The sequence below is a fragment of the Oryzias melastigma genome, linkage group LG2 (assembly GCF_002922805.2).
Source record: "Oryzias melastigma strain HK-1 linkage group LG2, ASM292280v2, whole genome shotgun sequence".
Taxonomy (NCBI): Eukaryota; Metazoa; Chordata; class Actinopteri; order Beloniformes; family Adrianichthyidae; genus Oryzias; species Oryzias melastigma.
This window is the reverse complement of record NC_050513.1, coordinates 18172723-18179270: the sequence shown is the minus strand read 5'-3', so window position 1 is coordinate 18179270 and position 6548 is coordinate 18172723.

Genomic DNA, 6548 nt, shown 5'->3' with positions numbered 1-6548 from the left:
AAATCAGCCAAAACAGCTGAAAAAAAGCTTAAATGAGCCAAAACCGCTAGCATGTAGCTGAAAAATTAGCTAAACTCCAAAACAGCCTAAAAAACCAAAGACAAAATGGCCTAAATCAGCCAAAACAGCTGAAAAAAGCTTGATTTTGCCAAAGCAGCTAGCATGTAGGTAAAATATTAGCTAAACTCCAAAATAAACAAAACACCGTATTAAATGCCAAAATAGTTGAAAAATCTGGCAGAATGCCAATTTTATAAACATTAAAATAGTAACTTTTTAGCATAGGAGTAATAAAAAGGCAGGAATATTATTCCAGAATAAATTAACTTAAACCTTAAATAACTTTCAATAGTTTACTGTTTCAAAATATATTTTGTCAAAATTATACAAGTTAGAAATAAGCACAAGATAACAATGAAATGAAATTATCCGGAGGGCCGGATCCGGCCCCTGGGCCTCGACTTTGACACGTGTACTAGAACATGTACTCACTGTTGGAAGAGAGCGAAATATTGAAGTGATACAATTTTCACAAATCTTCTTCCAGGTTTTTTCTTCCTCAGCTCTGTTCCGATATACAAAAGAACCGCGTGTGGAACTGGTCCAGTAATGGGAGTGCACTGGTACCCAAACCCATTACTAGTTTGCATCCGGTACCACGTCTGGTACCGGTTCATGTCCATAACTGGTACCCAAACCCAGTACCCTAACCCAGCGCCGGACCAGTCCAGACCAGGTACCATGTCTGGAATCACGCGTACTACTACCAAAACCCTTGGTCATGTTCCAGCTAATTAAATATTTTAAGTTTCTTCCATGTTGCCTGGTCTCTTTCGTTTGGGTCCTCAACCACCAATTCTTGACGGACATGCAGTGCGGCCAATCAAACTCCTTCTGATACATACGTCCTTTCACACGCGTGTTCCAACTGAACTGAGCACTACGCTTTGCTAGCCGTGGACATAGATCCTAATGTGCCTTACTTTTTCACGATTGGTTCACACATTCTCACTCCCAACTCATCATAAATTGACGTTTGGTTAAGCACTCCTCTGCAGGATTTTTTGACACATTGGGTGTCCCCAACCCGTCGTTTTTTGACACACTGGCTGTTGGTAAAATTAAAGGTTGACTGTTCCTAGGGATGCTGCCGATAATGGTACCCTAACCTGACCAAGTGGGTACTAGACACCCAGATGCAACCAGTACCAGTAGGGCACTGGTACTGGACCAGTTTCAGTTCATAGCCTGGAGGTTGGGGACCCGTGGTTTGATGGGAACAGCCAACAAGTCAAAAAACGACGAGTTTGGACCCCCAAAACGTCAAAAAGGGCCGCGGAGGGGTCCTTAACCAGACGTCAATATGTGACGAGTTGGTGATGAGCATGTGTTGGATTAGTCCAAAATAAACCTCAAACAAAACGCATCCAGACGTTTTTGCTGTTGGCCCCGTCAATGTGACAACCACAAACACATGGGTTCAATTCAATGAACTGTTGATGGAAATTATGTTGCAGTCTTACATCTTTATCTAGATATAATTCATGTAAAATTTAAAGAGTGTAGTCTTGATAGATCTATGTCCATGACTTCGTTGGTTCATACTCTTGTTGGTTTCGTGGCTCATTTCATAATTGATCTTGTTTCATTAAAGATTTAATGCATAAAACACCCACAACTTGAACCTAAATATCCATAGATCATAAATGGACAAAAATCTAATTTAATACAATTTCTTATGGACTATGGATCTACCAGAGAAGGCCACGGAGGCCCTCTGAGTTACAGACTTGTATCATAATATAGTGATAGAAAGTTGGTAAGAAAAGTCCTTGCAGGATTGGGAATACATACATCGTGTGTTGGAGCGCCCCAACAAAGGCTCATCTGTCCTTTCACTCAGCAGAATACGGGCGAATCATGCCAGCTCCGGCTGCCGTGCCACTGCCAGAGCTGGCTCCTGGTCCGATCTGAACGTCTTCCAAGTGCATTTATTAAGGCTGCCTGACTTGAGTAGCAATGTGTCAAAGATGCAAAAAACCACTCCGGGCATCCAGACAGCCAGAAGCTAACGCTCCGAGCAATTAAGACTCTCCAGCCCAAATTGGCCCAAGGCTGGGAGGAGGGAGGGGGGGTGGCGTCTGCTCCTGATCTGGACGTCGACACCCAAACTCGGAACGAGTCAACGTCAAGGAGGCTGTTGAGACGATGATGGTGGATAATGAACCCCGTTAGGCCAAGAAAACCTACACTTTTGTGACTGAACGGAAGTTTGAACGCTGAGACAATTGGGTCAAAGAAGTTACTTTATTTTGAGGGAAGTCAAAACGTTTTTATGTATTTTCTTAATCTGTAAACACAATGTAGGTCGATTCCTTGAGATTTTAATAAAAACATTCCTTCAAAATAAAATCCCATTGATCAGTGATGGCCCATAGCAACCATACGTTTTTCTTGACGTCCGACTCTAAAGACGACAACTTGCAAGTTTGGAACTTTTATCTCAAAGTAAATTTTCTAACTGTTTGTGTATCTACTGATGAGTTTAGATTGGAACTATTGGAATTTAAAGTATTTTGTGATAACTAGAAAAAGTTTGGAGTTTTTAAATCTGAATTTCAAGAGTTCAAAGTGATTTTGAGGGAAGCTTTTGTGTGTTCTAATGGCTCAGGTCCATTGACTGAGTTTGTCCAAGCATAATTTTGTAGTATCCTACTCAACGGACAAGTCTCTGAGTGTTAAAATCCTTAAACTAAACAGAATTATGGTGGAATTGTATTACACTTTGCTTGACTTTATATCTATGTCTCATAATTTCCAGGATTATTTGTCACTTGTTTTGTGGTATTTCAAAGACCTTTCCAGGGCTAACATCGTCAAGAGTTGGATTAGTAAATTTTAGGTTTGGAGTATTTTTTTGCTGCTTTGAGAAATTCTGAGACATCCGAGCATAAATAGTAAATGACTCTACCGCAGAACATTGGCGCCAACCTATAACCACCTGGAACATCGTGATGTTCATTATCTTATCCAAGACCCATTGGCGCATGAGATGTTCTGATCAAAGGCTATCTAGTTTACACCACAGTTAATTAACAAAAACTGGACTAAAGTACTATATTTTAACTTCTGACTTAAATATTCAAGAGGAACAAAAGTCCCTCAATGCCACACTAAAGTAAATGTGAGGGCTAGATGGAGGCAGCTGTATTTGGTAGTAACAGAAATCAAGGTATCATCAATGAAGAAACGGACAAAAAAAGAAACCCCTCCCCCGCACATAGAAAAACAAAAGAAAATGTTCAAAAAAAGCCAAATGGATTCTCACAAAAATCACAAAGAAACTTAAAAAAAACTTTTTTTTCCCATTGAAGTCAATCGGTAATAATGTTTTTATGTTTTTAGTAAGTCGTAGATATTTATCTGAATTTAGGAAGAGAAACTTTTTCCATGATTTTTTGTTTTTCCGTTTTTTTCTAGTCAAAAGTTTCAAAGCATTTTTTATATTGGTGTTGGAAACTACAATATATTTTAGATTTTTTCCGTTGGAAAAAAATGGAAAAAAGATCAAATAAATAAATAAAAATTACAAAATATAAATACAAACTGTGAGGAAAGTTTGGGAACGAGCAAACATTCTGGCTGCAACACTCCAGTTCTTAAAGAATATTGATTATATTTTCCATTTGACAATTATTAGATTCAATGGATTTTAATGGAAATGTATGACGGTGCAATTATTATCTCAAGAAAATTGCATTTTTTTAAACTAATAAATGAAGTGTTATTCTAAAACAAAATTGTATATTTTTATGTATTTTTATTTTATCTTGAAAAAAACAAATCAATCAATTTAAAGTGGACATAGACTCTTATGTTGAAATTAGTGATTATTCTACACTTTAAATTATTTAAATAAAAGCTAATAAAATATAGCAAAAAACACGTTAACTCTAAAGTTTTTCTGGTCTTTTAGCTCAAATTTAGTCCCATTTCAACCATCTTATGATCTATAATGCCATTTTTAGCTAAAGTAGAAAAAAAAAGTGTAGTTTTCTAAGACATAGTTTCCACGGAGCAGCAGCAGTTCATCAGAAATTTGTCACTTCGGTGTGGGCGGGACCATTCCGCATAAAAAACTCCGCCCATCCCATCCCAGTTGCTGAGAGCTCTCTGTTTACACGCTACTGGCATATTGGAGATATGATTAGAATACATAGAAATGCGATTTTGAGCTTAATTTTCCTCATATATAGTCTCCATCGTCAGAAAACTGGCAAAAAAAATTTTGAAAACAGCTTTAAATGCGTCATTTTATTTTGACAGAAATCAACAGATTAATTAAAAAAAAACGAATTTTCATGGGCCTAAAAGTGTCTGAAAAAGCCTCCGTTTGCCCTTCGGCTGCCCTGCCAGAACAGTGGACTTCTCAAAGTATCTCTAATTGGATTGGACGCCGAATAAAGTTGAGATAGTTATTTTTGTTGTGGATATTCGAGAAGTGGACTGTGGGGGAAAAAAAAAAAAGGATGTTTATGGCTTCTAAAGAAACATTTGGCAGCCAACGGTCATTAAGAGGAGTCCCGCCAAGTGAAAAGTTGCACTCTTTACCAAAATACACACAAAAATCAAGACATAAATACTCAGGGGGGGATGCTGCACGCTTGCCTGAGCTAACTCAAGCCCTCCATCATAATTTCATTAATTGCTCTGAAGTCTATGATACAGAGAGCGACTGTGAAGCAAGCAAACATATTTCCCTGGCCAAATGTGCGGAGAAAAACCATTTTATTGAGAATATATCAGTTCACTCTGTATATTCTAATTTATTCTGTTAATGTATGCAAGTTAAAAAAAAAAAAAACACTGGTAATTTAGCAAATTCGGAATATTATAAAACCATTTCAAAGTTATTAAAATATATATATACATCCATATTGAGAAATCAAACAGTGTCATGGTGTTGGAAACATGGACGATTAGTGTCAAAATGAGTCTCAGAGCTCCACCGACAGACATTAATCAGGTGTGGTGCCATTCGTCTGCTCGCTAATTAATCTTAGACTGGATCTGAATAATGCCGCGGTATTGATGGAGGCAGATGCTGGCTTTAAAACTTTATTCTTCAAAAAAGGCTGTCGGGATTTGTTGCATGATGGGAAAAAACTGATTTACTTACTTTTAAGGAGTTTAAAGTTTCTGCACGTAATAGTTTTGTGGAGTTTTACTGCTAATTCATTAGTATTAATATTGTTCTGGCAATTTTTGTTTCTAACCGCGCCTTTGAGCAAACGATGACATCATAGCGTCAAAAAACGTCAAATAAATAAATGGGGCTAAAACCTCTTATGAGGCTACAGATTCGTTCAAAATCCACAAAAAACGTATATGGGGGAAATTCAAAGACTATTCTAAAATTATTATGGGATGGCCACAGGACCGATGGCGTCGCAATTTTTTTGTTTGTTTTTTTTACATTTTGGCAAAACATAAAAGAAAAAAAAAAAACATTTTTTCGAGAAATGTTTACAAAATTTCACTTACGCCACAAGGTTACGTCTACAACTAGAACCAACGTTTAAATGACCTTTGACCTCAGGAAGAGGCCACAGTCTTGAATTTTCCTCACAAATTTAAACCCCTCCCAAAGATTGCGAACTTTCGACTCCTGACTCCACGAGCATCATTGGTAACCTCATTGCGAAAAAAATGTTTGATTTTTGGAACTGTAGATTTTGAATAGCAGTTGTGAAAGTGGCAATCTCCTGTAGCTCGCATGTATGGATGAATTGATATGAAACACATTAGGAATGTGGGCGTGGTTAACAGAAAACCTCCGTTGCTAAGGAAATCCAAAAATGTACTTTTGCCGATTCTTCTAAAAAGTACGTAAATCTGTCCGTCAGCACCAGAGGAACAAAACATAAAATGGTTGCTATGGAGATAGTTGAAAAAATACCTCAGTTGCTAAGGAAATCCAGATGTTTGCTTTTGTCAATCCTTCTCAAAATTATGTAAATCTGTTCATCAGCATCAGGGGAACAAAACATATAATGGTTGCTATGGAGAAAAAATAAAACATCCGTTGCTAAGGAAATCAAAAAATTTACTTTTGCCAATCCTACTAAAAATTACGTAAATCCGTTCGTAAGCAACAGGGGACCAAATCATAAAATGGTTGCTATGGACATATAAAAAAACATCTCTTTTTAAGGAAATCTAAAAATTAACTTCTGCGGATCCTTGTAAAACGTACGTAAATCTGCTGTCACCACCAGGGGACATAAACGTTTCTATTGGGAAACCAAATAGACTGTTGCTATGGAAATCCCAAAAATTACTTTTGCCAATCCTTCTGAAACTTACGTAAATCTGTTCATCAGCACAAGGGAACATAAACATAAAATGCTTGCTATGGAGATAGCAAAAAACTGTTGCTAAGGAAATCTAAAAATTTACTTTTGCTGATACTTCAGAAACTTACGAAAATCTGTTTGTCACCACTGGGGGACCAAAACATAAAATAGTTGCTATGGAGACAAAATAAA